This window comes from Phyllobates terribilis, unplaced genomic scaffold (assembly GCF_046119375.1).
Source record: "Phyllobates terribilis strain yellow unplaced genomic scaffold, ASM4611937v1 Scaffold_124__1_contigs__length_5142088, whole genome shotgun sequence".
Taxonomy (NCBI): domain Eukaryota; kingdom Metazoa; phylum Chordata; class Amphibia; order Anura; family Dendrobatidae; genus Phyllobates; species Phyllobates terribilis.
The window spans coordinates 3916798-3944334 of NW_027362884.1; the positions used below are offsets into that span (position 1 = coordinate 3916798).

Genomic DNA, 27537 nt, shown 5'->3' on the forward strand with positions numbered 1-27537 from the left:
AATTCTGGTTATCGCTTCTCGGCCTTTTGGCTAAGATCAAGTGTAGTATCTGTTCTTATCAGTTTAATATCTGATACGTCCCCTATCTGGGGACCATATATTAAATGGATTTTTAGAACAGGGAGATGGAAAAAGAGCTTGCTCTGTCCACTCCACGCATTGACCTGGTATTGCAGTATCTCCAGGACCGGTGCACCCCTTCTTTAATGCAGTTTCTAAAATCAGAAAGAATTGAATTCAATGTTTTTTGTTCATTTTGCTTGTTTGTCGGATTTTGGGATGGACTCTTTGGCTTTGCTTTTCTTCTCCTCATTGGATTTTTCATGTTCAAAGTTGCAGAAGCCAGATTACAAGCTCATTTTGGTTCAACTTCAGCAACTGTGCATTGCATTGCCATGTAATGTGATGCAATGCTATCTTTCTAGCTCTCCCTTTTTACTTCCTTTTGGATAAACAGACATATTAGGCAAGCATTTTGGAGCTTTCACCTAAATAACTACAGGTGGTGAGATAAGCTGCACAATATAATTGACCTTTCAGTATAATGTTGCACACACACCATCTATTTAGCAAATGCCCTTGTTATCAACAGCAGCCTTTTAAACTCACCTGAGCTAACAGGTATGTGCGCTGGTTACTCTGCTGCGCTTAAAATTTCTTTTTTGGTTTGCTACAATGCCTTTTCTGAAACGTTGTCTCCTTCTGCTGGAACACTGACTTCTTTCATTTAATGCCTGCAGACTATAAAAGAGAACCCAACCCAAAAAGTTTGGTTGATTAGTCTGTGGCATTCTGTTAAACTGTTGCTTATGGCGGTCTCTGTGAGCTTCTCAGCGACATTCAGCCAGCCAGGTATCCTGCCTGCAGTAGATGGAATGTGGCAATGGAACGCTGGCTGCGCGTGTCATAATAGGCTCTGAGCCTTTATATACCTGTGCACAGCAGCAGCCACCTTCAGTCTGCTGCTGGACAGCCAGCAGCAGCAGCAGCAGGAGAGGTATGTAATCAGGAGCCCTCCTGCTAAGGGTAGACAGCTGCTCGTTCCACCCCACCCCCCGCCTTAATTGGTTCTCCTCCCTTCCAACGGTGTTGAGGCGGGTGGGAACAGCAGGGGGTGAAGGTGCTGTGTTTAAAGAGGTGGAGTTATGCAGATCTAAAACGCGTGGATTGCAGCAGCAGCAAGCCGAAAAGTGCAGGCATGTAAGGGATCTAGAGGTTGACAACATGTCTTCTTAACGGGAGTCCAGGAGCTCATCTCCACAAATGGACTTTTCAGGATCCTTGGGTGGCTCCGTAGTTTGAAACCAATTCTGGTTATCGCTTCTCGGCCTTTTGGCTAAGATCAAGTGTAGTATCTGTTCTTATCAGTTTAATATCTGATACGTCCCCTATCTGGGGACCATATATTAAATGGATTTTTAGAACAGGGAGATGGAAAAAGAGCTTGCTCTGTCCACTCCACGCATTGACCTGGTATTGCAGTATCTCCAGGACCGGTGCACCCCTTCTTTAATGCAGTTTCTAAAATCAGAAAGAATTGAATTCAATGTTTTTTGTTCATTTTGCTTGTTTGTCGGATTTTGGGATGGACTCTTTGGCTTTGCTTTTCTTCTCCTCATTGGATTTTTCATGTTCAAAGTTGCAGAAGCCAGATTACAAGCTCATTTTGGTTCAACTTCAGCAACTGTGCATTGCATTGCCATGTAATGTGATGCAATGCTATCTTTCTAGCTCTCCCTTTTTACTTCCTTTTGGATAAACAGACATATTAGGCAAGCATTTTGGAGCTTTCACCTAAATAACTACAGGTGGTGAGATAAGCTGCACAATATAATTGACCTTTCAGTATATTGTTGCACACACACCATCTATTTAGCAAATGCCCTTGTTATCAACAGCAGCCTTTTAAACTCACCTGAGCTAACAGGTATGTGCGCTGGTTACTCTGCTGCGCTTAAAATTTCTTTTTTGGTTTGCTACAATGCCTTTTCTGAAACGTTGTCTCCTTCTGCTGGAACACTGACTTCTTTCATTTAATGCCTGCAGACTATAAAAGAGAACCCAACCCAAAAAGTTTGGTTGATTAGTCTGTGGCATTCTGTTAAACTGTTGCTTATGGCGGTCTCTGTGAGCTTCTCAGCGACATTCAGCCAGCCAGGTATCCTGCCTGCAGTAGATGGAATGTGGCAATGGAACGCTGGCTGCGCGTGTCATAATAGGCTCTGAGCCTTTATATACCTGTGCACAGCAGCAGCCACCTTCAGTCTGCTGCTGGACAGCCAGCAGCAGCAGCAGCAGGAGAGGTATGTAATCAGGAGCCCTCCTGCTAAGGGTAGACAGCTGCTCGTTCCACCCCACCCCCCGCCTTAATTGGTTCTCCTCCCTTCCAACGGTGTTGAGGCGGGTGGGAACAGCAGGGGGTGAAGGTGCTGTGTTTAAAGAGGTGGAGTTATGCAGATCTAAAACGCGTGGATTGCAGCAGCAGCAAGCCGAAAAGTGCAGGCATGTAAGGGATCTAGAGGTTGACAACATGTCTTCTTAACGGGAGTCCAGGAGCTCATCTCCACAAATGGACTTTTCAGGATCCTTGGGTGGCTCCGTAGTTTGAAACCAATTCTGGTTATCGCTTCTCGGCCTTTTGGCTAAGATCAAGTGTAGTATCTGTTCTTATCAGTTTAATATCTGATACGTCCCCTATCTGGGGACCATATATTAAATGGATTTTTAGAACAGGGAGATGGAAAAAGAGCTTGCTCTGTCCACTCCACGCATTGACCTGGTATTGCAGTATCTCCAGGACCGGTGCACCCCTTCTTTAATGCAGTTTCTAAAATCAGAAAGAATTGAATTCAATGTTTTTTGTTCATTTTGCTTGTTTGTCGGATTTTGGGATGGACTCTTTGGCTTTGCTTTTCTTCTCCTCATTGGATTTTTCATGTTCAAAGTTGCAGAAGCCAGATTACAAGCTCATTTTGGTTCAACTTCAGCAACTGTGCATTGCATTGCCATGTAATGTGATGCAATGCTATCTTTCTAGCTCTCCCTTTTTACTTCCTTTTGGATAAACAGACATATTAGGCAAGCATTTTGGAGCTTTCACCTAAATAACTACAGGTGGTGAGATAAGCTGCACAATATAATTGACCTTTCAGTATATTGTTGCACACACACCATCTATTTAGCAAATGCCCTTGTTATCAACAGCAGCCTTTTAAACTCACCTGAGCTAACAGGTATGTGCGCTGGTTACTCTGCTGCGCTTAAAATTTCTTTTTTGGTTTGCTACAATGCCTTTTCTGAAACGTTGTCTCCTTCTGCTGGAACACTGACTTCTTTCATTTAATGCCTGCAGACTATAAAAGAGAACCCAACCCAAAAAGTTTGGTTGATTAGTCTGTGGCATTCTGTTAAACTGTTGCTTATGGCGGTCTCTGTGAGCTTCTCAGCGACATTCAGCCAGCCAGGTATCCTGCCTGCAGTAGATGGAATGTGGCAATGGAACGCTGCTGCGCGTGTCATAATAGGCTCTGAGCCTTTATATACCTGTGCACAGCAGCAGCCACCTTCAGTCTGCTGCTGGACAGCCAGCAGCAGCAGCAGCAGGAGAGGTATGTAATCAGGAGCCCTCCTGCTAAGGGTAGACAGCTGCTCGTTCCACCCCACCCCCCGCCTTAATTGGTTCTCCTCCCTTCCAACGGTGTTGAGGCGGGTGGGAACAGCAGGGGGTGAAGGTGCTGTGTTTAAAGAGGTGGAGTTATGCAGATCTAAAACGCGTGAATTGCAGCAGCAGCAAGCCGAAAAGTGCAGGCATGTAAGGGATCTAGAGGTTGACAACATGTCTTCTTAACGGGAGTCCAGGAGCTCATCTCCACAAATGGACTTTTCAGGATCCTTGGGTGGCTCCGTAGTTTGAAACCAATTCTGGTTATCGCTTCTCGGCCTTTTGGCTAAGATCAAGTGTAGTATCTGTTCTTATCAGTTTAATATCTGATACGTCCCCTATCTGGGGACCATATATTAAATGGATTTTTAGAACAGGGAGATGGAAAAAGAGCTTGCTCTGTCCACTCCACGCATTGACCTGGTATTGCAGTATCTCCAGGACCGGTGCACCCCTTCTTTAATGCAGTTTCTAAAATCAGAAAGAATTGAATTCAATGTTTTTTGTTCATTTTGCTTGTTTGTCGGATTTTGGGATGGACTCTTTGGCTTTGCTTTTCTTCTCCTCATTGGATTTTTCATGTTCAAAGTTGCAGAAGCCAGATTACAAGGTCATTTTGGTTCAACTTCAGCAACTGTGCATTGCATTGCCATGTAATGTGATGCAATGCTATCTTTCTAGCTCTCCCTTTTTACTTCCTTTTGGATAAACAGACATATTAGGCAAGCATTTTGGAGCTTTCACCTAAATAACTACAGGTGGTGAGATAAGCTGCACAATATAATTGACCTTTCAGTATATTGTTGCACACACACCATCTATTTAGCAAATGCCCTTGTTATCAACAGCAGCCTTTTAAACTCACCTGAGCTAACAGGTATGTGCGCTGGTTACTCTGCTGCGCTTAAAATTTCTTTTTTGGTTTGCTACAATGCCTTTTCTGAAACGTTGTCTCCTTCTGCTGGAACACTGACTTCTTTCATTTAATGCCTGCAGACTATAAAAGAGAACCCAACCCAAAAAGTTTGGTTGATTAGTCTGTGGCATTCTGTTAAACTGTTGCTTATGGCGGTCTCTGTGAGCTTCTCAGCGACATTCAGCCAGCCAGGTATCCTGCCTGCAGTAGATGGAATGTGGCAATGGAACGCTGGCTGCGCGTGTCATAATAGGCTCTGAGCCTTTATATACCTGTGCACAGCAGCAGCCACCTTCAGTCTGCTGCTGGACAGCCAGCAGCAGCAGCAGCAGGAGAGGTATGTAATCAGGAGCCCTCCTGCTAAGGGTAGACAGCTGCTCGTTCCACCCCACCCCCCGCCTTAATTGGTTCTCCTCCCTTCCAACGGTGTTGAGGCGGGTGGGAACAGCAGGGGGTGAAGGTGCTGTGTTTAAAGAGGTGGAGTTATGCAGATCTAAAACGCGTGGATTGCAGCAGCAGCAAGCCGAAAAGTGCAGGCATGTAAGGGATCTAGAGGTTGACAACATGTCTTCTTAACGGGAGTCCAGGAGCTCATCTCCACAAATGGACTTTTCAGGATCCTTGGGTGGCTCCGTAGTTTGAAACCAATTCTGGTTATCGCTTCTCGGCCTTTTGGCTAAGATCAAGTGTAGTATCTGTTCTTATCAGTTTAATATCTGATACGTCCCCTATCTGGGGACCATATATTAAATGGATTTTTAGAACAGGGAGATGGAAAAAGAGCTTGCTCTGTCCACTCCACGCATTGACCTGGTATTGCAGTATCTCCAGGACCGGTGCACCCCTTCTTTAATGCAGTTTCTAAAATCAGAAAGAATTGAATTCAATGTTTTTTGTTCATTTTGCTTGTTTGTCGGATTTTGGGATGGACTCTTTGGCTTTGCTTTTCTTCTCCTCATTGGATTTTTCATGTTCAAAGTTGCAGAAGCCAGATTACAAGCTCATTTTGGTTCAACTTCAGCAACTGTGCATTGCATTGCCATGTAATGTGATGCAATGCTATCTTTCTAGCTCTCCCTTTTTACTTCCTTTTGGATAAACAGACATATTAGGCAAGCATTTTGGAGCTTTCACCTAAATAACTACAGGTGGTGAGATAAGCTGCACAATATAATTGACCTTTCAGTATATTGTTGCACACACACCATCTATTTAGCAAATGCCCTTGTTATCAACAGCAGCCTTTTAAACTCACCTGAGCTAACAGGTATGTGCGCTGGTTACTCTGCTGCGCTTAAAATTTCTTTTTTGGTTTGCTACAATGCCTTTTCTGAAACGTTGTCTCCTTCTGCTGGAACACTGACTTCTTTCATTTAATGCCTGCAGACTATAAAAGAGAACCCAACCCAAAAAGTTTGGTTGATTAGTCTGTGGCATTCTGTTAAACTGTTGCTTATGGCGGTCTCTGTGAGCTTCTCAGCGACATTCAGCCAGCCAGGTATCCTGCCTGCAGTAGATGGAATGTGGCAATGGAACGCTGCTGCGCGTGTCATAATAGGCTCTGAGCCTTTATATACCTGTGCACAGCAGCAGCCACCTTCAGTCTGCTGCTGGACAGCCAGCAGCAGCAGCAGCAGGAGAGGTATGTAATCAGGAGCCCTCCTGCTAAGGGTAGACAGCTGCTCGTTCCACCCCACCCCCCGCCTTAATTGGTTCTCCTCCCTTCCAACGGTGTTGAGGCGGGTGGGAACAGCAGGGGGTGAAGGTGCTGTGTTTAAAGAGGTGGAGTTATGCAGATCTAAAACGCGTGAATTGCAGCAGCAGCAAGCCGAAAAGTGCAGGCATGTAAGGGATCTAGAGGTTGACAACATGTCTTCTTAACGGGAGTCCAGGAGCTCATCTCCACAAATGGACTTTTCAGGATCCTTGGGTGGCTCCGTAGTTTGAAACCAATTCTGGTTATCGCTTCTCGGCCTTTTGGCTAAGATCAAGTGTAGTATCTGTTCTTATCAGTTTAATATCTGATACGTCCCCTATCTGGGGACCATATATTAAATGGATTTTTAGAACAGGGAGATGGAAAAAGAGCTTGCTCTGTCCACTCCACGCATTGACCTGGTATTGCAGTATCTCCAGGACCGGTGCACCCCTTCTTTAATGCAGTTTCTAAAATCAGAAAGAATTGAATTCAATGTTTTTTGTTCATTTTGCTTGTTTGTCGGATTTTGGGATGGACTCTTTGGCTTTGCTTTTCTTCTCCTCATTGGATTTTTCATGTTCAAAGTTGCAGAAGCCAGATTACAAGCTCATTTTGGTTCAACTTCAGCAACTGTGCATTGCATTGCCATGTAATGTGATGCAATGCTATCTTTCTAGCTCTCCCTTTTTACTTCCTTTTGGATAAACAGACATATTAGGCAAGCATTTTGGAGCTTTCACCTAAATAACTACAGGTGGTGAGATAAGCTGCACAATATAATTGACCTTTCAGTATATTGTTGCACACACACCATCTATTTAGCAAATGCCCTTGTTATCAACAGCAGCCTTTTAAACTCACCTGAGCTAACAGGTATGTGCGCTGGTTACTCTGCTGCGCTTAAAATTTCTTTTTTGGTTTGCTACAATGCCTTTTCTGAAACGTTGTCTCCTTCTGCTGGAACACTGACTTCTTTCATTTAATGCCTGCAGACTATAAAAGAGAACCCAACCCAAAAAGTTTGGTTGATTAGTCTGTGGCATTCTGTTAAACTGTTGCTTATGGCGGTCTCTGTGAGCTTCTCAGCGACATTCAGCCAGCCAGGTATCCTGCCTGCAGTAGATGGAATGTGGCAATGGAACGCTGGCTGCGCGTGTCATAATAGGCTCTGAGCCTTTATATACCTGTGCACAGCAGCAGCCACCTTCAGTCTGCTGCTGGACAGCCAGCAGCAGCAGCAGCAGGAGAGGTATGTAATCAGGAGCCCTCCTGCTAAGGGTAGACAGCTGCTCGTTCCACCCCACCCCCCGCCTTAATTGGTTCTCCTCCCTTCCAACGGTGTTGAGGCGGGTGGGAACAGCAGGGGGTGAAGGTGCTGTGTTTAAAGAGGTGGAGTTATGCAGATCTAAAACGCGTGGATTGCAGCAGCAGCAAGCCGAAAAGTGCAGGCATGTAAGGGATCTAGAGGTTGACAACATGTCTTCTTAACGGGAGTCCAGGAGCTCATCTCCACAAATGGACTTTTCAGGATCCTTGGGTGGCTCCGTAGTTTGAAACCAATTCTGGTTATCGTTTCTCGACCTTTTGGCTAAGATCAAGTGTAGTATCTGTTCTTATCAGTTTAATATCTGATACGTCCCCTATCTGGGGACCATATATTAAATGGATTTTTAGAACAGGGAGATGGAAAAAGAGCTTGCTCTGTCCACTCCACGCATTGACCTGGTATTGCAGTATCTCCAGGACCGGTGCACCCCTTCTTTAATGCAGTTTCTAAAATCAGAAAGAATTGAATTCAATGTTTTTTGTTCATTTTGCTTGTTTGTCGGATTTTGGGATGGACTCTTTGGTTTTGCTTTTCTTCTCCTCATTGGATTTTTCATGTTCAAAGTTGCAGAAGCCAGATTACAAGCTCATTTTGGTTCAACTTCAGCAACTGTGCATTGCATTGCCATGTAATGTGATGCAATGCTATCTTTCTAGCTCTCCCTTTTTACTTCCTTTTGGATAAACAGACATATTAGGCAAGCATTTTGGAGCTTTCACCTAAATAACTACAGGTGGTGAGATAAGCTGCACAATATAATTGACCTTTCAGTATATTGTTGCACACACACCATCTATTTAGCAAATGCCCTTGTTATCAACAGCAGCCTTTTAAACTCACCTGAGCTAACAGGTATGTGCGCTGGTTACTCTGCTGCGCTTAAAATTTTTTTTTTGTTTTGCTACAATGCCTTTTCTGAAACGTTGTCTCCTTCTGCTGGAACACTGACTTCTTTCATTTAATGCCTACAGACTATAAAAGAGAACCCAACCCAAAAAGTTTGGTTGATTAGTCTGTGGCATTCTGTTAAACTGTTGCTTATGGCGGTCTCTGTGAGCTTCTCAGCGACATTCAGCCAGCCAGGTATCCTGCCTGCAGTAGATGGAATGTGGCAATGGAACGCTGGCTGCGCGTGTCATAATAGGCTCTGAGCCTTTATATACCTGTGCACAGCAGCAGCCACCTTCAGTCTGCTGCTGGACAGCCAGCAGCAGCAGCAGGAGAGGTATGTAATCAGGAGCCCTCCTGCTAAGGGTAGACAGCTGCTCGTTCCACCCCACTCCCCGCCTTAATTGGTTCTCCTCCCTTCCAACGGTGTTGAGGCGGGTGGGAACAGCAGGGGGTGAAGGTGCTGTGTTTAAAGAGGTGGAGTTATGCAGATCTAAAACGCGTGGATTGCAGCAGCAGCAAGCCGAAAAGTGCAGGCATGTAAGGGATCTAGAGGTTGACAACATGTCTTCTTAACGGGAGTCCAGGAGCTCATCTCCACAAATGGACTTTTCAGGATCCTTGGGTGGCTCCGTAGTTTGAAACCAATTCTGGTTATCGCTTCTCGGCCTTTTGGCTAAGATCAAGTGTAGTATCTTTTGAAAAGGCAGTTTTGTCCTTGGGCTGCCCTAGTAAATTGATGCATATTACACACTGGTTTGGTGCACTTGTTAGTACGCCAGGTGGCTCATAGAGTTATCTGATGGAAAACATGGCCCTCCAGGATTGAAGTCACTAGGCTGGGTAAGTGTGAGGGCTTTGGAGCAATGTGCCCCAGGAGTAGGCGCCCTGGTGGAAGTCCAAGCTTACTGGGACTGGGAACCCCAGAAAGACTTGGCTTCGTAGCACGCCGCACCTTTGCCAATCATACTTTCTGAGCAACCCCCCCTATTCCTGGCCTCCGGGCTAGGAAGGGGAATTTTTATAAACCCGGTCGGAGGTCCGATCAGCTTTGGGCTGAGAAACCAACACAGGCTCCAGCTCCACTAGGGTGGCAGCCTAGATGGAAGCTGGGAGCACGAAAACGGCTCTTCTCCGGCTTCGGCTAGGGAGAGCATCGGAGATCCCTGACCCTCGCTGTGGCCTTCTGGCTCGGAGGGATGGGGATGGTTTATTGGGGACCCTCTCCTCCGGGAAGGGTCCACATGAATCCTCGCCTCGTGCGCTGTTTTGGTGTGACTTCGGTCACATTTTTCAGTGCCTTGGATGCAGCTTCAATCAAAAAAATCTGTTCTTATCAGTTTAATATCTGATACGTCCCCTATCTGGGGACCATATATTAAATGGATTTTTAGAACAGGGAGATGGAAAAAGAGCTTGCTCTGTCCACTCCACGCATTGACCTGGTATTGCAGTATCTCCAGGACCGGTGCACCCCTTCTTTAATGCAGTTTCTAAAATCAGAAAGAATTGAATTCAATGTTTTTTGTTCATTTTGCTTGTTTGTCGGATTTTGGGATGGACTCTTTGGCTTTGCTTTTCTTCTCCTCATTGGATTTTTCATGTTCAAAGTTGCAGAAGCCAGATTACAAGCTCATTTTGGTTCAACTTCAGCAACTGTGCATTGCATTGCCATGTAATGTGATGCAATGCTATCTTTCTAGCTCTCCCTTTTTACTTCCTTTTGGATAAACAGACATATTAGGCAAGCATTTTGGAGCTTTCACCTAAATAACTACAGGTGGTGAGATAAGCTGCACAATATAATTGACCTTTCAGTATATTGTTGCACACACACCATCTATTTAGCAAATGCCCTTGTTATCAACAGCAGCCTTTTAAACTCACCTGAGCTAACAGGTATGTGCGCTGGTTACTCTGCTGCGCTTTAAATTTCTTTTTTGGTTTGCTACAATGCCTTTTCTGAAACGTTGTCTCCTTCTGCTGGAACACTGACTTCTTTCATTTAATGCCTGCAGACTATAAAAGAGAACCCAACCCAAAAAGTTTGGTTGATTAGTCTGTGGCATTCTGTTAAACTGTTGCTTATGGCGGTCTCTGTGAGCTTCTCAGCGACATTCAGCCAGCCAGGTATCCTGCCTGCAGTAGATGGAATGTGGCAATGGAACGCTGCTGCGCGTGTCATAATAGGCTCTGAGCCTTTATATACCTGTGCACAGCAGCAGCCACCTTCAGTCTGCTGCTGGACAGCCAGCAGCAGCAGGAGAGGTATGTAATCAGGAGCCCTCCTGCTAAGGGTAGACAGCTGCTCGTTCCACCCCACCCCCCGCCTTAATTGGTTCTCCTCCCTTCCAACGGTGTTGAGGCGGGTGGGAACAGCAGGGGGTGAAGGTGCTGTGTTTAAAGAGGTGGAGTTATGCAGATCTAAAACGCGTGGATTGCAGCAGCAGCAAGCCGAAAAGTGCAGGCATGTAAGGGATCTAGAGGTTGACAACATGTCTTCTTAACGGGAGTCCAGGAGCTCATCTCCACAAATGGACTTTTCAGGATCCTTGGGTGGCTCCGTAGTTTGAAACCAATTCTGGTTATCGCTTCTCGGCCTTTTGGCTAAGATCAAGTGTAGTATCTTTCGAAAAGGCGGTTTTGGATGTTGGCCGCCCTAGTAGATTGATACATTATGCACACTGGGGTTTAGGCGCTTGTTAGTACGCCAGGTGGCTAATATAGTCATCTGGTGGAAAGCATGGCCCCCCAGAATCGACGCCATTGGGCCGGGGAAGATCGAAAGCCCGAAGTGTGAAGTGCCCCAGGAGTGGTGACCCTGGGGTGCCTTAACTCACTGGGATTGGGAACCCCACTTGAGTTTATGGCACATTTGCACAAGCACTTTAAATTTTCTTTCTTCGCACACACCCTTATTCCGGGCCTTCTGGCCTTAGGATGGGGAATTTTTCAATTCCCGGTCGAAGGTCCGGGCAGTATTATACTGTGAAACCTTCACTATTTATTTAATTTCTTTGTCACTGTGTGTCCACTTATTCACGTGTGTCACGTCCTACTAGGATTTTGTCGGGATGCGGTTCCCTTACGGGTTCCTCTCTTGGCAGGTCTAGGGGGGGAGTGTGTGGCCATCAGGTTCCGCTCCCCCCTGAACCCCCCTGGCTCTCCTCTTTCGGGAGGAGAGCGTTGTTGGCTCCCCTCTTCCGGGAGGGGAGCACAGTATTTGGCTCCCAGTGCCTTGCTCGGGTGAGAACTCGGGCAGGTGCTGGGGGTAAGATTGGGTCGCCTCTGGCTCCGGCTGGAGGTGGCTATTTGTCCCTGTTCCTCACTGTGGCCTTCTGGCTCGGAGGGACGGGGAATGGTTTGGGGGACCCTTCTCCTTTTGGAGAGGGTTTCAAGAAGACCAGCATCCTAGTGCACTTTTTTTGTGGCACTTGTCACTTTTTTAAGCGCACTCGGGTTTTGTACACGAATTCGGGCTTTCGATAAAAAAAAAAATCTGTTCTTATCAGTTTAATATCTGATACGTCCCCTATCTGGGGACCATATATTAAATGGATTTTTAGAACAGGGAGATGGAAAAAGAGCTTGCTCTGTCCACTCCACGCATTGACCTGGTATTGCAGTATCTCCAGGACCGGTGCACCCCTTCTTTAATGCAGTTTCTAAAATCAGAAAGAATTGAATTCAATGTTTTTTGTTCATTTTGCTTGTTTGTCGGATTTTGGGATGGACTCTTTGGCTTTGCTTTTCTTCTCCTCATTGGATTTTTCATGTTCAAAGTTGCAGAAGCCAGATTACAAGCTCATTTTGGTTCAACTTCAGCAACTGTGCATTGCATTGCCATGTAATGTGATGCAATGCTATCTTTCTAGCTCTCCCTTTTTACTTCCTTTTGGATAAACAGACATATTAGGCAAGCATTTTGGAGCTTTCACCTAAATAACTACAGGTGGTGAGATAAGCTGCACAATATAATTGACCTTTCAGTATATTGTTGCACACACACCATCTATTTAGCAAATGCCCTTGTTATCAACAGCAGCCTTTTAAACTCACCTGAGCTAACAGGTATGTGCGCTGGTTACTCTGCTGCGCTTAAAATTTCTTTTTTGGTTTGCTACAATGCCTTTTCTGAAACGTTGTCTCCTTCTGCTGGAACACTGACTTCTTTCATTTAATGCCTGCAGACTATAAAAGAGAACCCAACCCAAAAAGTTTGGTTGATTAGTCTGTGGCATTCTGTTAAACTGTTGCTTATGGCGGTCTCTGTGAGCTTCTCAGCGACATTCAGCCAGCCAGGTATCCTGCCTGCAGTAGATGGAATGTGGCAATGGAACGCTGCTGCGCGTGTCATAATAGGCTCTGAGCCTTTATATACCTGTGCACAGCAGCAGCCACCTTCAGTCTGCTGCTGGACAGCCAGCAGCAGCAGCAGCAGGAGAGGTATGTAATCAGGAGCCCTCCTGCTAAGGGTAGACAGCTGCTCGTTCCACCCCACCCCCCGCCTTAATTGGTTCTCCTCCCTTCCAACGGTGTTGAGGCGGGTGGGAACAGCAGGGGGTGAAGGTGCTGTGTTTAAAGAGGTGGAGTTATGCAGATCTAAAACGCGTGGATTGCAGCAGCAGCAAGCCGAAAAGTGCAGGCATGTAAGGGATCTAGAGGTTGACAACATGTCTTCTTAACAGGAGTCCAGGAGCTCATCTCCACAAATGGACTTTTCAGGATCCTTGGGTGGCTCCGTAGTTTGAAACCAATTCTGGTTATCGCTTCTCGGCCTTTTGGCTAAGATCAAGTGTAGTATCTGTTCTTATCAGTTTAATATCTGATACGTCCCCTATCTGGGGACCATATATTAAATGGATTTTTAGAACAGGGAGATGGAAAAAGAGCTTGCTCTGTCCACTCCACGCATTGACCTGGTATTGCAGTATCTCCATGACCGGTGCACCCCTTCTTTAATGCAGTTTCTAAAATCAGAAAGAATTGAATTCAATGTTTTTTGTTCATTTTGCTTGTTTGTCGGATTTTGGGATGGACTCTTTGGCTTTGCTTTTCTTCTCCTCATTGGATTTTTCATGTTCAAAGTTGCAGAAGCCAGATTACAAGCTCATTTTGGTTCAACTTCAGCAACTGTGCATTGCATTGCCATGTAATGTGATGCAATGCTATCTTTCTAGCTCTCCCTTTTTACTTCCTTTTGGATAAACAGACATATTAGGCAAGCATTTTGGAGCTTTCACCTAAATAACTACAGGTGGTGAGATAAGCTGCACAATATAATTGACCTTTCAGTATATTGTTGCACACACACCATCTATTTAGCAAATGCCCTTGTTATCAACAGCAGCCTTTTAAACTCACCTGAGCTAACAGGTATGTGCGCTGGTTACTCTGCTGCGCTTAAAATTTCTTTTTTGGTTTGCTACAATGCCTTTTCTGAAACGTTGTCTCCTTCTGCTGGAACACTGACTTCTTTCATTTAATGCCTGCAGACTATAAAAGAGAACCCAACCCAAAAAGTTTGGTTGATTAGTCTGTGGCATTCTGTTAAACTGTTGCTTATGGCGGTCTCTGTGAGCTTCTCAGCGACATTCAGCCAGCCAGGTATCCTGCCTGCAGTAGATGGAATGTGGCAATGGAACGCTGGCTGCGCGTGTCATAATAGGCTCTGAGCCTTTATATACCTGTGCACAGCAGCAGCCACCTTCAGTCTGCTGCTGGACAGCCAGCAGCAGCAGCAGCAGGAGAGGTATGTAATCAGGAGCCCTCCTGCTAAGGGTAGACAGCTGCTCGTTCCACCCCACCCCCCGCCTTAATTGGTTCTCCTCCCTTCCAACGGTGTTGAGGCGGGTGGGAACAGCAGGGGGTGAAGGTGCTGTGTTTAAAGAGGTGGAGTTATGCAGATCTAAAACGCGTGGATTGCAGCAGCAGCAAGCCGAAAAGTGCAGGCATGTAAGGGATCTAGAGGTTGACAACATGTCTTCTTAACGGGAGTCCAGGAGCTCATCTCCACAAATGGACTTTTCAGGATCCTTGGGTGGCTCCGTAGTTTGAAACCAATTCTGGTTATCGCGTCTCGGCCTTTTGGCTGAGATCAGGTGCAGTGATCTAACGGTTGCTGCCTTGGTCTTGGCTGAGAGGTGCCCGGGGTACCCGGCTCCTTGGCCTGGGGGGATCGTCTCACCTTTTGGTGGGACTTCACCCCCCTGCTGCTATTAGGGAGCTGGCTTAGTCCCCGGGCAACAAGTTGCGATCCCCAGGCGAAAGGCCGAGCCCGTGGTGACGGTAAGCCTTTGCCACTTTGGTGAGATGCCTTGTTCATTTCAATTTTCCACTGGCTCCGGCCAGATCAGGAACTCGGTGCGTATCGAGGTTCCAGCAAACCACGTCGGATATGACAACCCCCGTGAGTTCTATGTACAGATTTTGAGAGATCTGTTGAACGTGAAAGATCATGATGTTTACTGCCTGCAGGAGAAGGGGCAGAGTACATATATTCTCACGTTCTCGACCAAGGTTGCCTGCCAGCACTTTTACGAATGCGTTAAGGGCCACCGTAACAGCAAGCTGTTGGACGGAGTGATTTTTACGGGTCTCTATGGCGGAGTTGACGTTCCCCTTGTGGTATACATGTTTAACCCCCATGTGTCCACAGATGATATTGAGCTTTTTCTGAGCAGATATTGTACATCTGTCAGATTTACGGGGAACGTCAAAGGTCGGAGTGGTTTCTGGAATGGGAAACGACGCTTTATGGTACGCTTCAGACTTGACCCTGGGGGTGTAGAAGGCCTTATGCACCCCCCCTCCACAGTGGTGCTGGGAAGAGACCATGGCTACCTCTTCTATGATGGACAACCATTCAGGTGTCGTAGGTGTGGTGACCTTGGTCACATACAGAGCGATTGTAAGAACGAGCGGATGAGTCAGTGCCACAACTGTGGACAATGGGGTCATGCCTCAAAGGACTGTAAGAACAGTAAGACCTGCAGTGGGTGCGGAATGTCTACTCACCTGTTCAGTAATTGTCCGATGCGGACAAGGTCTCGTGGTGGCTCTCGGGCGCCTGCGGCTAGTTCCGCAGGAGTTCCTGCTGATGCCAGCAGGGTCAGCCCGGGTGACCCCAGAAAAAGCTTTGTGGACATTACTAAAGGTCAAAAACAGTCTGACTCAGTCGATGCTCTGTCGGTACCTTTGCGGAAAAACCCGGCCTCTGTAGCCGAGGTCACGCCTTTGCCTACTCCTGCAGGGGTCCAGGTTTCACCTGGTGGGGAGATGGCACCTTCTCAGAGCGGAAATGAGAGGGAACCAAAAAAGAGGCGAAAATCTGGAGCTGTTGGTACCAATCCAGATGTCCATCCAGATACCCCTGCTGATGCCAGCACAGATGTTGGACCAGATGTCTGCCCTGATGCCAGTCCAGACGGATGCCCTGATGCCAATCCAGATGGATGCCCTGATGCCAATCCAGACGGATGCCCTGATGCCAATCCAGATGGATGTCCTGATGCCAACCCAGATGGATGCCCTGATGCCAGTCCAGATGGATGTCCTGATGCCAGTCCAGATGGATGTCCTGGAACCATTCCTGATGGATGTCCTGTTGCCTGCCTGGATGATAGAGGTCGTGCAGTGGTTGGTGAACCTGTTGCTGGTCCTGATGGTCATCCTGCTCCGGAGATGATGTCCCTTGGTGCTCCTGGAGGGTCTGCGGGTATTCCACCTGCTGCAGTGCCTGGTGAGGATCGGGTGGATTCGGAGGATCGGATGGATCTCAGCGCCAGTGGTAAGAGAAGTCGTGAAGAGGCGCAGGAGGAGCATAACCTGCCTCAGATGTCCCGTAAAGTCTTTCTATCTAGTGCTGCAAAAATTCTCAGCCCAGAGGGGACTAACTTAATTGAGGATTTCACGGACTCAGATGAAACGGACAGTTTACGAACTGTGTCATCCCTTCCTTCACCTTCTCTGTCACAAATTATTGATTCAGATTCAGAGTATAATGAATCAATAAAAAACACCTAACATGGCAGAAATCCGTGTTGCCTCACTAAATGTGAGAAGCCTAAAGAGCCCTGTTAGACGGGCTGCTTTGTTTGCTTGGTTAATGACTCTGAACTTTGACATTTTTTTCCTGCAAGAATGCGGTATTGATCACGATTTGTCATACCCCAACTTAAAAATGGACTGGTCAGCAGGACCCTCTATTTGGTCAGGGTCCAATGAAAATAAAGCTGCCGGGGTTGGGATTTTATTCAAATGTCAAAATGTTAATGTTTTATCCATCACTGAAATAGTTCCAGGTCGTGCCTTATCAACTCATGTTATTTTAAATGGTTTTACCTGTCGTCTTATTAATGTTTATGCATCCCCAGAGAAAAATGAGCGTGCTTCCCTTTTTAATGTCATCCCTTTGTTTTTATCAGGTCCGTCCCCGGTGATAGTGGGAGGGGATTTTAACTGTGTCATGTTGGGGGAGGGGAGGAGTGGAGGTGATACTAATGGAAGAACAGACAAAACATCCAGTCTGTTAAAACATTTGACAACGGACCTCAAATTATTAGATGCTTGGAGAAAGTCCTACCCTACTGACCCTGGGCATACATGGAGGGGTAGAGGGATGTCATCTCGTATTGATTTTATTTTTTCCTCTTCTGATGTTTTTAAACCTAGGAATGCTGGTCTAATAGAAAATATTTTTTCTGATCATGTATTACTATACAATGTATTGCAAACTCCACAGGAAGCAAAAGTTGGAAAAGGTATGTGGAAATTGAATGTGCTCTTATTAGAAGACGAACTGGTAAGGGCGGAGTTTTATGCAAAGTATGAGAGTTGGAGAAGACGGAAACACCCAAATCAGAGTATGTTGGGGTGGTGGGAGTGTGTTAAAACCCGTATTAAAGAATTTTTTATTAAAATTGGTAAAAGGAAGGCACGTGAAAAAAGGAAATGTTTTAAAGATTTTAATGTCAGGATGCAAACTCTCCTTAAGCTTAAGGGGTGGGGAGTACCTGGTGTGGATGATGAGATTGCCAAGATCCAGACAGAAATCCAAAAATTCCTGGAACAAAAGGGTAAAGAAATTATATTTAATACCCGTGTGAAATATTTGGAAGAGGGTGAGACCTGCTCAAGGTTTTTCTTTAAAAAAATGAGTGACAAAAAACAAGTGATTACTGAGCTAGAAGGACAATCTTCCACTGAGGGCATTTTAGAGCATACTGCTAATTTTTATAGAGATCTTTTTAGTATTAAAAATGTTGATGAACCTGCTTTTACAGAGAATCTTAATGTTTTATCCCAGTTTTTAAATAAAGATGACCAGATTTTTTTAGCTAAAGAACTTTTACCCAGTGAAATTGAAGAGACCCTTAAGAGTTTTAATAAAGGTAAGGCTCCTGGATCAGATGGCCTTCCTATTGAATTTTATCTTTGCTTTTGGGATCTAATTAAGGAGGATTTTATACAAGTAGTTTGTGAAGCCTCTAAGGCTGATTTATTACCATATTCATGGCGTAAAAGTATGATTACATTAATTTTTAAGAAAGGTGATAAATCAAAGTTGGAGAATTGGAGGCCTATTTCACTATTAAATACAGACTACAAGATTTTAGCTAAAGTTGTTGCTGGTCGTCTTAAAGCAGTTATTAAAAATGTAATTCATCCAGATCAGGTGTGTGGTGTCCCCGGGAGATCAATCTGGGAGCATCTAAACCTAATTCGTGATCTTATCTGGTTTCAAAAAGATAGAAAACAGCCACTAGCTATTTTATCTTTGGATTTTATGAAAGCGTTTGATAGGGTCTCCCACTTTTATCTTTTTAAAGTTATGGGAAAGATGGGGTTCCCTGATTCTTTTATTCAGAAAATTGCGCTTTTATACAAACAGTCATCTGCCCGGATTTTAGTCAATGGTTTTTTAACTAGAGAGGTGGAGCTTCTTTCCGGTGTTAAACAAGGTTGCCCCATGTCCCCACTTTTATTTGTCTGCTCCATTGAGCCACTGTTGTGCCTGCTGCGTCGGGACAAGGTGGTTAGGGGCATTTTTATTCCGGGTGGGGGTGGACAACAAGTTAAAGCCATTGGATATATGGATGACATATCTGTATATGGCACTAGCTCAGCATCTATTAACAGAGCAATTCTAATTACTGAAATTTTTAGTGCTGGGTCTGGGTTTAAGTTGAATATAAATAAATGTGACTGTATGATTATGGGTCAATGGGAGTCAGATCCGCCTAGGGTTCCCACACAAACAGTAGGAATCAAGATCCTGGGTGTCTTGTTTAATCCTGCTAATGATGGTATTGAAAACTGGGATTTGGTTTTGAATAAATTAAATCAGAAGATCTCTTTATGGCAAACTCGAAAACTAACAATGGAGGGCAAGATTCTTGTAATTAAAATGGTTTTGCTTCCTATCATTTTGTATGCCGCTATGGTTTTTCCCCCTAATTCTCTGTATCTTAAAAGACTTATGAAGCCCATGTTTTATTTTCTGTGGGGATCCAAAATGGAGAAATTGAGGAGGGAGGTGGTATGTAAAAGCAAGAAAAATGGGGGTAAAGGGTTCCCTGATTTAAAATTGTTTTTATTTATCAAGTTTTTTGTATTTTGTTGCAAAAGCTTGAATAATGTTGGGGCTTTCTCTTGTTTTCTTAGATATACAACTGGGTTTCTTTTCCGAAAGTTGAACTTCAGTATGACTGTTAATTGTCCTTTTCTCTTATCTCCCCCTAAGCATTACAAGATCTTGGAGAAGGTCATTTCAGAATATGATCTGACCCAAGTTGATCGTCAGCTTTTATTTGATCAACGTAAGTTAACAGTTATTTGTAAGGGACATGAGGAGATGGAGGATGTGTCTAATTTTTCCATCTCCAGGTGCCGCCTGGTGTGGAACAACGTGGCCTGTCCTGCACTTAGCAACTCACAAAAGGATTTAGCTTGGCAGGTTGTTCACCAATGTCTCCCTACGAGAGCTTTTCAGCATCATAGGGGGCTGGTGGCTAGTGCTAGATGTCCCAGAGAAAGATGCGCCCCAAACGAGTCAGTGTTTCATTTACTGTGGGATTGCCCCTACGCACAAGAGCTATGGCAGACGGTGGGCACCCTCCTAAAATGGATATGTGGTATACAAACCCTTAATTGTGACATTATAATATATGGGATAATTAAATGCCCAACCATGAAACAAGCACGAGTCGCATGGCTTATAATAAACTGTTTAAAAGAAGCTTTATGGAAAGTGCGCAATATATTATTGTTTAAACGTGAATTTATTCCTGTCAAAGATTGTATTGGGCTTGCTCTTTGTGAAATGTTTACATACTACCTGAGAGATTGTAAAAAGATGGGAATCAATGAAGCAAAAAAGCTATGGTGTTTTCAAATTTGGAATATGTATTTATTTATGTAAATTATATGCAAAACTGTGTTTTATGCTTTTTATGCTTTTAAGTGCATTTTAATTCTGACTCTGTATTAGTTTTATGTCATATTTTATTCCAGTATTTGTGATTTGTTTCAAATATTGTATCGGATATGTTCTTTGTGAAAAGTTTTCATACTACCTGATTGTAAAAAGATAAAGTTAAAAAGCTATGGTGTTTGCATTTGACATATGAATTTATTTATGCAAATTATATGCAAAACTGTGTTTTATGCTTTTTATGCTTTTATGCGCTTTTTAAATCTGACCTTGTATTTGTTTTATGTCATATTTTATTCAAGTCTTTGTGATTTGTTTGTAATTTATGATGTATGTCTGATTTAAATAAAGCTTGTTTGAAAACGGATCTGTTCTTATCAGTTTAATATCTGATACGTCCCCTATCTGGGGACCATATATTAAATGGATTTTTAGAACAGGGAGATGGAAAAAGAGCTTGCTCTGTCCACTCCACGCATTGACCTGGTATTGCAGTATCTCCAGGACCGGTGCACCCCTTCTTTAATGCAGTTTCTAAAATCAGAAAGAATTGAATTCAATGTTTTTTGTTCATTTTGCTTGTTTGTCGGATTTTGGGATGGACTCTTTGGCTTTGCTTTTCTTCTCCTCATTGGATTTTTCATGTTCAAAGTTGCAGAAGCCAGATTACAAGCTCATTTTGGTTCAACTTCAGCAACTGTGCATTGCATTGCCATGTAATGTGATGCAATGCTATCTTTCTAGCTCTCCCTTTTTACTTCCTTTTGGATAAACAGACATATTAGGCAAGCATTTTGGAGCTTTCACCTAAATAACTACAGGTGGTGAGATAAGCTGCACAATATAATTGACCTTTCAGTATATTGTTGCACACACACCATCTATTTAGCAAATGCCCTTGTTATCAACAGCAGCCTTTTAAACTCACCTGAGCTAACAGGTATGTGCGCTGGTTACTCTGCTGCGCTTAAAATTTCTTTTTTGGTTTGCTACAATGCCTTTTCTGAAACGTTGTCTCCTTCTGCTGGAACACTGACTTCTTTCATTTAATGCCTGCAGACTATAAAAGAGAACCCAACCCAAAAAGTTTGGTTGATTAGTCTGTGGCATTCTGTTAAACTGTTGCTTATGGCGGTCTCTGTGAGCTTCTCAGCGACATTCAGCCAGCCAGGTATCCTGCCTGCAGTAGATGGAATGTGGCAATGGAACGCTGGCTGCGCGTGTCATAATAGGCTCTGAGCCTTTATATACCTGTGCACAGCAGCAGCCACCTTCAGTCTGCTGCTGGAAAGCCAGCAGCAGCAGCAGCAGGAGAGGTATGTAATCAGGAGCCCTCCTGCTAAGGGTAGACAGCTGCTCGTTCCACCCCACCCCCCGCCTTAATTGGTTCTCCTCCCTTCCAACGGTGTTGAGGCGGGTGGGAACAGCAGGGGGTGAAGGTGCTGTGTTTAAAGAGGTGGAGTTATGCAGATCTAAAACGCGTGGATTGCAGCAGCAGCAAGCCGAAAAGTGCAGGCATGTAAGGGATCTAGAGGTTGACAACATGTCTTCTTAACGGGAGTCCAGGAGCTCATATCCACAAATGGACTTTTCAGGATCCTTGGGTGGCTCCGTAGTTTGAAACCAATTCTGGTTATCGCTTCTCGGCCTTTTGGCTAAGATCAAGTGTAGTATCTGTTCTTATCAGTTTAATATCTGATACGTCCCCTATCTGGGGACCATATATTAAATGGATTTTTAGAACAGGGAGATGGAAAAAGAGCTTGCTCTGTCCACTCCACGCATTGACCTGGTATTGCAGTATCTCCAGGACCGGTGCACCCCTTCTTTAATGCAGTTTCTAAAATCAGAAAGAATTGAATTCAATGTTTTTTGTTCATTTTGCTTGTTTGTCGGATTTTGGGATGGACTCTTTGGCTTTGCTTTTCTTCTCTTCATTGGATTTTTCATGTTCAAAGTTGCAGAAGCCAGATTACAAGGTCATTTTGGTTCAACTTCAGCAACTGTGCATTGCATTGCCATGTAATGTGATGCAATGCTATCTTTCTAGCTCTCCCTTTTTACTTCCTTTTGGATAAACAGACATATTAGGCAAGCATTTTGGAGCTTTCACCTAAATAACTACAGGTGGTGAGATAAGCTGCACAATATAATTGACCTTTCAGTATATTGTTGCACACACACCATCTATTTAGCAAATGCCCTTGTTATCAACAGCAGACTTTTAAACTCACCTGAGCTAACAGGTATGTGCGCTGGTTACTCTGCTGCGCTTAAAATTTCTTTTTTGGTTTGCTACAATGCCTTTTCTGAAACGTTGTCTCCTTCTGCTGGAACACTGACTTCTTTCATTTAATGCCTGCAGACTATAAAAGAGAACCCAACCCAAAAAGTTTGGTTGATTAGTCTGTGGCATTCTGTTAAACTGTTGCTTATGGCGGTCTCTGTGAGCTTCTCAGCGACATTCAGCCAGCCAGGTATCCTGCCTGCAGTAGATGGAATGTGGCAATGGAACGCTGGCTGCGCGTGTCATAATAGGCTCTGAGCCTTTATATACCTGTGCACAGCAGCAGCCACCTTCAGTCTGCTGCTGGACAGCCAGCAGCAGCAGCAGCAGGAGAGGTATGTAATCAGGAGCCCTCCTGCTAAGGGTAGACAGCTGCTCGTTCCACCCCACCCCCCGCCTTAATTGGTTCTCCTCCCTTCCAACGGTGTTGAGGCGGGTGGGAACAGCAGGGGGTGAAGGTGCTGTATTTAAAGAGGTGGAGTTATGCAGATCTAAAACGCGTGGATTGCAGCAGCAGCAAGCCGAAAAGTGCAGGCATGTAAGGGATCTAGAGGTTGACAACATGTCTTCTTAACGGGAGTCCAGGAGCTCATCTCCACAAATGGACTTTTCAGGATCCTTGGGTGGCTCCGTAGTTTGAAACCAATTCTGGTTATCGCTTCTCGGCCTTTTGGCTAAGATCAAGTGTAGTATCTGTTCTTATCAGTTTAATATCTGATACGTCCCCTATCTGGGGACCATATATTAAATGGATTTTTAGAACAGGGAGATGGAAAAAGAGCTTGCTCTGTCCACTCCACGCATTGACCTGGTATTGCTGTATCTCCAGGACCGGTGCACCCCTTCTTTAATGCAGTTTCTAAAATCAGAAAGAATTGAATTCAATGTTTTTTGTTCATTTTGCTTGTTTGTCGGATTTTGGGATGGACTCTTTGGCTTTGCTTTTCTTCTCCTCATTGGATTTTTCATGTTCAAAGTTGCAGAAGCCAGATTACAAGGTCATTTTGGTTCAACTTCAGCAACTGTGCATTGCATTGCCATGTAATGTGATGCAATGCTATCTTTCTAGCTCTCCCTTTTTACTTCCTTTTGGATAAACAGACATATTAGGCAAGCATTTTGGAGCTTTCACCTAAATAACTACAGGTGGTGAGATAAGCTGCACAATATAATTGACCTTTCAGTATATTGTTGCACACACACCATCTATTTAGCAAATGCCCTTGTTATCAACAGCAGCCTTTTAAACTCACCTGAGCTAACAGGTATGTGCGCTGGTTACTCTGCTGCGCTTAAAATTTCTTTTTTGGTTTGCTACAATGCCTTTTCTGAAACGTTGTCTCCTTCTGCTGGAACACTGACTTCTTTCATTTAATGCCTGCAGACTATAAAAGAGAACCCAACCCAAAAAGTTTGGTTGATTAGTCTGTGGCATTCTGTTAAACTGTTGCTTATGGCGGTCTCTGTGAGCTTCTCAGCGACATTCAGCCAGCCAGGTATCCTGCCTGCAGTAGATGGAATGTGGCAATGGAACGATGGCTGCGCGTGTCATAATAGGCTCTGAGCCTTTATATACCTGTGCACAGCAGCAGCCACCTTCAGTCTGCTGCTGTACAGCCAGCAGCAGCAGCAGCAGGAGAGGTATGTAATCAGGAGCCCTCCTGCTAAGGGTAGACAGCTGCTCGTTCCACCCCACCCCCCGCCTTAATTGGTTCTCCTCCCTTCCAACGGTGTTGAGGCGGGTGGGAACAGCAGGGGGTGAAGGTGCTGTGTTTAAAGAGGTGGAGTTATGCAGATCTAAAACGCGTGGATTGCAGCAGCAGCAAGCCGAAAAGTGCAGGCATGTAAGGGATCTAGAGGTTGACAACATGTCTTCTTAACGGGAGTCCAGGAGCTCATCTCCACAAATGGACTTTTCAGGATCCTTGGGTGGCTCCGTAGTTTGAAACCAATTCTGGTTATCGCTTCTCGGCCTTTTGGCTAAGATCAAGTGTAGTATCTGTTCTTATCAGTTTAATATCTGATACGTCCCCTATCTGGGACCATATATTAAATGGATTTTTAGAACAGGGAGATGGAAAAAGAGCTTGCTCTGTCCACTCCACGCATTGACCTGGTATTGCAGTATCTCCAGGACCGGTGCACCCCTTCTTTAATGCAGTTTCTAAAATCAGAAAGAATTGAATTCAATGTTTTTTGTTCATTTTGCTTGTTTGTCGGATTTTGGGATGGACTCTTTGGCTTTGCTTTTCTTCTCCTCATTGGATTTTTCATGTTCAAAGTTGCAGAAGCCAGATTACAAGCTCATTTTGGTTCAACTTCAGCAACTGTGCATTGCATTGCCATGTAATGTGATGCAATGCTATCTTTCTAGCTCTCCCTTTTTACTTCCTTTTGGATAAACAGACATATTAGGCAAGCATTTTGGAGCTTTCACCTAAATAACTACAGGTGGTGAGATAAGCTGCACAATATAATTGACCTTTCAGTATATTGTTGCACACACACCATCTATTTAGCAAATGCCCTTGTTATCAACAGCAGCCTTTTAAACTCACCTGAGCTAACAGGTATGTGCGCTGGTTACTCTGCTGCGCTTAAAATTTCTTTTTTGGTTTGCTACAATGCCTTTTCTGAAACGTTGTCTCCTTCTGCTGGAACACTGACTTCTTTCATTTAATGCCTGCAGACTATAAAAGAGAACCCAACCCAAAAAGTTTGGTTGATTAGTCTGTGGCATTCTGTTAAACTGTTGCTTATGGCGGTCTCTGTGAGCTTCTCAGCGACATTCAGCCAGCCAGGTATCCTGCCTGCAGTAGATGGAATGTGGCAATGGAACGCTGGCTGCGCGTGTCATAATAGGCTCTGAGCCTTTATATACCTGTGCACAGCAGCAGCCACCTTCAGTCTGCTGCTGGACAGCCAGCAGCAGGAGCAGCAGGAGAGGTATGTAATCAGGAGCCCTCCTGCTAAGGGTAGACAGCTGCTCGTTCCACCCCACCCCCCGCCTTAATTGGTTCTCCTCCCTTCCAACGGTGTTGAGGCGGGTGGGAACAGCAGGGGGTGAAGGTGCTGTGTTTAAAGAGGTGGAGTTATGCAGATCTAAAACGCGTGGATTGCAGCAGCAGCAAGCCGAAAAGTGCAGGCATGTAAGGGATCTAGAGGTTGACAACATGTCTTCTTAACGGGAGTCCAGGAGCTCATCTCCACAAATGGACTTTTCAGGATCCTTGGGTGGCTCCGTAGTTTGAAACCAATTCTGGTTATCGCTTCTCGGCCTTTTGGCTAAGATCAAGTGTAGTATCTGTTCTTATCAGTTTAATATCTGATACGTCCCCTATCTGGGGACCATATATTAAATGGATTTTTAGAACAGGGAGATGGAAAAAGAGCTTGCTCTGTCCACTCCACGCATTGACCTGGTATTGCAGTATCTCCAGGACCGGTGCACCCCTTCTTTAATGCAGTTTCTAAAATCAGAAAGAATTGAATTCAATGTTTTTTGTTCATTTTGCTTGTTTGTCGGATTTTGGGATGGACTCTTTGGCTTTGCTTTTCTTCTTCTCATTGGATTTTTCATGTTCAAAGTTGCAGAAGCCAGATTACAAGCTCATTTTGGTTCAACTTCAGCAACTGTGCATTGCATTGCCATGTAATGTGATGCAATGCTATCTTTCTAGCTCTCCCTTTTTACTTCCTTTTGGATAAACAGACATATTAGGCAAGCATTTTGGAGCTTTCACCTAAATAACTACAGGTGGTGAGATAAGCTGCACAATATAATTGACCTTTCAGTATATTGTTGCACACACACCATCTATTTAGCAAATGCCCTTGTTATCAACAGCAGCCTTTTAAACTCACCTGAGCTAACAGGTATGTGCGCTGGTTACTCTGCTGCGCTTAAAATTTCTTTTTTGGTTTGCTACAATGCCTTTTCTGAAACGTTGTCTCCTTCTGCTGGAACACTGACTTCTTTCATTTAATGCCTGCAGACTACAAAAGAGAACCCAACCCAAAAAGTTTGGTTGATTAGTCTGTGGCATTCTGTTAAACTGTTGCTTATGGCGGTCTCTGTGAGCTTCTCAGCGACATTCAGCCAGCCAGGTATCCTGCCTGCAGTAGATGGAATGTGGCAATGGAACGCTGGCTGCGCGTGTCATAATAGGCTCTGAGCCTTTATATACCTGTGCACAGCAGCAGCCACCTTCAGTCTGCTGCTGGACAGCCAGCAGCAGCAGCAGCAGGAGAGGTATGTAATCAGGAGCCCTCCTGCTAAGGGTAGACAGCTGCTCGTTCCACCCCACCCCCCGCCTTAATTGGTTCTCCTCCCTTCCAACGGTGTTGAGGCGGGTGGGAACAGCAGGGGGTGAAGGTGCTGTGTTTAAAGAGGTGGAGTTATGCAGATCTAAAACGCGTGGATTGCAGCAGCAGCAAGCCGAAAAGTGCAGGCATGTAAGGGATCTAGAGGTTGACAACATGTCTTCTTAACGGGAGTCCAGGAGCTCATCTCCACAAATGGACTTTTCAGGATCCTTGGGTGGCTCCGTAGTTTGAAACCAATTCTGGTTATCGCTTCTCGGCCTTTTGGCTAAGATCAAGTGTAGTATCTGTTCTTATCAGTTTAATATCTGATACGTCCCCTATCTGGGGACCATATATTAAATGGATTTTTAGAACAGGGAGATGGAAAAAGAGCTTGCTCTGTCCACTCCACGCATTGACCTGGTATTGCAGTATCTCCAGGACCGGTGCACCCCTTCTTTAATACAGTTTCTAAAATCAGAAAGAATTGAATTCAATGTTTTTTGTTCATTTTGCTTGTTTGTCGGATTTTGGGATGGACTCTTTGGCTTTGCTTTTCTTCTCCTCATTGGATTTTTCATGTTCAAAGTTGCAGAAGCCAGATTACAAGTAGTGTTGAGCCACCCCCGTAGTGTTCGGGTTCGGTTCGGTTCGTCGAACACCGGGATGTTCGAGGAACTGTTCGTCGAACTGTTCGTCGAACACCTTAGAACACCGTCGAACACCGTTAAAACCAATGGCAGGCAAACAAAAACACATAGAAACACATAGAAAACACCTGCAAAGGTGTCCAAAAGCTGACAAACTGCTCAGAAGACACTCTCTTTAAAAAAGCCGGCCGGCAAATTCAGCAGCGGCATACACCGGTACCCGACAATTTAGACAAGAAGGAATAGAGCATCACACATAGATTAGATAGATAGAAACATGTCAGTCACACATATAAGAAGCACAGTGACAGTGTTGGTTACTGCACTTGTCATTTAGTGTAAAGGATTTATTAAAAAAAATATTAGTGTT

At 44.6% G+C, this 27537-nt stretch overlaps 15 non-coding genes and 3 pseudogenes across 15 annotated transcripts; all 18 read left to right on the forward strand.

The window, feature by feature from the left end:
- The first annotated feature begins 10 nt into the window (after positions 1 to 10).
- LOC141203566 (U2 spliceosomal RNA) lies at positions 11 to 201 on the forward strand. Its single transcript, XR_012274603.1, has one exon. It is a non-coding gene; the product is annotated as a U2 spliceosomal RNA (small nuclear RNA).
- A 1115-nt stretch (positions 202 to 1316) lies between these two features.
- LOC141203567 (U2 spliceosomal RNA) lies at positions 1317 to 1507 on the forward strand. The gene has a single exon (XR_012274604.1). It is a non-coding gene; the product is annotated as a U2 spliceosomal RNA (small nuclear RNA).
- Positions 1508 to 2622: 1115 nt separating this feature from the next.
- LOC141203568 (U2 spliceosomal RNA) lies at positions 2623 to 2813 on the forward strand. Its single transcript, XR_012274605.1, has one exon. It is a non-coding gene; the product is annotated as a U2 spliceosomal RNA (small nuclear RNA).
- A 1114-nt stretch (positions 2814 to 3927) lies between these two features.
- Positions 3928 to 4118, forward strand: LOC141203569 (U2 spliceosomal RNA). The gene has a single exon (XR_012274606.1). It is a non-coding gene; the product is annotated as a U2 spliceosomal RNA (small nuclear RNA).
- A 1115-nt stretch (positions 4119 to 5233) lies between these two features.
- Positions 5234 to 5424, forward strand: LOC141203570 (U2 spliceosomal RNA). Its single transcript, XR_012274607.1, has one exon. It is a non-coding gene; the product is annotated as a U2 spliceosomal RNA (small nuclear RNA).
- Positions 5425 to 6538: 1114 nt separating this feature from the next.
- Positions 6539 to 6729, forward strand: LOC141203572 (U2 spliceosomal RNA). Its single transcript, XR_012274609.1, has one exon. It is a non-coding gene; the product is annotated as a U2 spliceosomal RNA (small nuclear RNA).
- Positions 6730 to 7844: 1115 nt separating this feature from the next.
- Positions 7845 to 8035, forward strand: LOC141203869 (U2 spliceosomal RNA). The gene has a single exon (XR_012274892.1). It is a non-coding gene; the product is annotated as a U2 spliceosomal RNA (small nuclear RNA).
- Positions 8036 to 9147: 1112 nt separating this feature from the next.
- Positions 9148 to 9263, forward strand: LOC141203326 (U2 spliceosomal RNA; annotated as a pseudogene).
- A 524-nt stretch (positions 9264 to 9787) lies between these two features.
- Positions 9788 to 9970, forward strand: LOC141203176 (U2 spliceosomal RNA). Its single transcript, XR_012274313.1, has one exon. It is a non-coding gene; the product is annotated as a U2 spliceosomal RNA (small nuclear RNA).
- Positions 9971 to 11078: 1108 nt separating this feature from the next.
- Positions 11079 to 11170, forward strand: LOC141203354 (U2 spliceosomal RNA; annotated as a pseudogene).
- A 789-nt stretch (positions 11171 to 11959) lies between these two features.
- On the forward strand, positions 11960 to 12142 carry LOC141203187 (U2 spliceosomal RNA). The gene has a single exon (XR_012274322.1). It is a non-coding gene; the product is annotated as a U2 spliceosomal RNA (small nuclear RNA).
- Positions 12143 to 13256: 1114 nt separating this feature from the next.
- On the forward strand, positions 13257 to 13447 carry LOC141203809 (U2 spliceosomal RNA). Its single transcript, XR_012274834.1, has one exon. It is a non-coding gene; the product is annotated as a U2 spliceosomal RNA (small nuclear RNA).
- A 6825-nt stretch (positions 13448 to 20272) lies between these two features.
- LOC141203242 (U2 spliceosomal RNA) lies at positions 20273 to 20445 on the forward strand (annotated as a pseudogene).
- A 1115-nt stretch (positions 20446 to 21560) lies between these two features.
- LOC141203573 (U2 spliceosomal RNA) lies at positions 21561 to 21751 on the forward strand. The gene has a single exon (XR_012274610.1). It is a non-coding gene; the product is annotated as a U2 spliceosomal RNA (small nuclear RNA).
- A 1115-nt stretch (positions 21752 to 22866) lies between these two features.
- Positions 22867 to 23057, forward strand: LOC141203801 (U2 spliceosomal RNA). Its single transcript, XR_012274826.1, has one exon. It is a non-coding gene; the product is annotated as a U2 spliceosomal RNA (small nuclear RNA).
- Positions 23058 to 24172: 1115 nt separating this feature from the next.
- On the forward strand, positions 24173 to 24362 carry LOC141203868 (U2 spliceosomal RNA). The gene has a single exon (XR_012274891.1). It is a non-coding gene; the product is annotated as a U2 spliceosomal RNA (small nuclear RNA).
- Positions 24363 to 25477: 1115 nt separating this feature from the next.
- LOC141203574 (U2 spliceosomal RNA) lies at positions 25478 to 25668 on the forward strand. The gene has a single exon (XR_012274611.1). It is a non-coding gene; the product is annotated as a U2 spliceosomal RNA (small nuclear RNA).
- Positions 25669 to 26783: 1115 nt separating this feature from the next.
- On the forward strand, positions 26784 to 26974 carry LOC141203576 (U2 spliceosomal RNA). Its single transcript, XR_012274612.1, has one exon. It is a non-coding gene; the product is annotated as a U2 spliceosomal RNA (small nuclear RNA).
- The last annotated feature ends 563 nt before the right edge of the window (positions 26975 to 27537 follow it).